This window comes from Mustela lutreola, chromosome 1 (genome assembly GCF_030435805.1).
Source record: "Mustela lutreola isolate mMusLut2 chromosome 1, mMusLut2.pri, whole genome shotgun sequence".
Classification (NCBI taxonomy): Eukaryota; Metazoa; Chordata; class Mammalia; order Carnivora; family Mustelidae; genus Mustela; species Mustela lutreola.
Window position 1 is genome coordinate 215,960,820 of NC_081290.1, and position 1,578 is coordinate 215,962,397.

General features: G+C 38.5%; 1 pseudogene; it reads left to right on the plus strand.

The window, feature by feature from the left end:
* Positions 1 to 569: 569 nt before the first annotated feature.
* LOC131822804 (U4 spliceosomal RNA) lies at positions 570 to 683 on the plus strand (annotated as a pseudogene).
* Positions 684 to 1,578: the final 895 nt, after the last annotated feature.

A 1,578-nucleotide genomic window follows, 5' to 3' on the forward strand; every position in this document is an offset into this window, starting at 1 on the left:
GGTCATCACTGGGTGGCTTTCATTCCAGTCACACATTTCTCCAGCTGAAAAATATAGAGTCAGCAGCTTCTTAATACATAAGTGACTCAGAAGTTTCAAACATCACTCTGCTCATGTGTCATTGCAAAAGCCGCCTCACATGGTCACTCCTAACTACAAGGGAGGCTGGGAAATGTAATCTGACTGGATGGCCATGCGATATGCTTTTATCAAAAGTTCTATTACTACAAAAGGAAGTGGAGAATGAATATGGGGGGGCTTTTGGCAGTCTCTCCTACAGAATATCATAGTCTAATATTTCTTCTTTTTTTTTTCTAAGACCTATCTATTTTAGAGAGACAGAGAGAAAGGGGGCTGCCAGAGGGAGATAATCTTCAAGCAGACTCCCCACTGAGCTCAGAGCCCAATTCAGGGCTCCATCCCACCATCCATAAGATCATGACCTGAGCCAAAACCAAAAGTCAGACAATTAACTGACTGAGCCACCCAGGCATCCCTCATGGTCTAATATTTCTATTTCTAAAGATCCCGCTAACAGTAGACAAAACATTTTATAATAATTCCATATGAGCAATTCAGTGGCAGTATTGTAGCCAATGAGGTTTATCCGAGGCGCGATTATTGCTAATTGAAAACTTTTCCCAAAAAATCTTAGTGATAATGTTTGAAACACTAGTTTTAAACTTTCAGTTCATGGAAAAAAAATATATAAGGACAAATACAAATACAAAAACTTTCTTGCCAATATGAAACACTCCAGTCTAAAAGGAGGTTTATTTTAGGATAGTCTTCTCAATGTTGCCACATCTTGAATTCTTCTTGAAGGCATTTTCAAGCTCAGACACAGATACGACTACATTTGTGGATTTGGATTGAGACAGTCTACCCTAACAGGGCAGATGTTAGAAATATCTTAAAGATTAGAAACTTATTGGTCCTTAGAACAGGAAAGAACCCAGCTCTAGATATAATAATTTATTTCTCATTTAATTTATCATAGTCTTATAATGATTTGTCATAGTCTTTCTCATAGCATCCATGTTCATCTCTGTGTATACTCCCCAAACCGTTTCCCTCTGAGCAGTCTTTACTTAGATTCAATAATACAGATTGTAGAGAGAACTAGTCAAGTTCATTGAAACGGAAAACACAGAACAGAGGTCTCTCTGTTGACCATCTCGTGCTAACTGGCCAAGTTATGGAGTGACTGGCTCTGGGTCAGGTGTAATTTCCAGAATAATTCAGGGCCACTTCTGTGATATCATAGTCTAACAGAATCCTTAAACAGGTGGCACTTTTATCTGGAAAGCAAAGGTGAACATTCCACATACTGTGATTAGTAAAGCAAGTGTCATGTTTAATTTTATATATCTTTGATTTTTTTTAAATTTTTTATTTTTTATAAACATATATTTTTATCCCCAGGGGTACAGGTTTGTGAATCACCAGGTTTACACACTTCACAGCACTCACCAAAGCACATACCCTCCCCAATGTCCATAATCCCACCCCCCTTCTCCCAAACCCCCTCCCCCCAGCAACCCTCAGTTTGTTTTGTGAGATTAAGAGTCACTTATG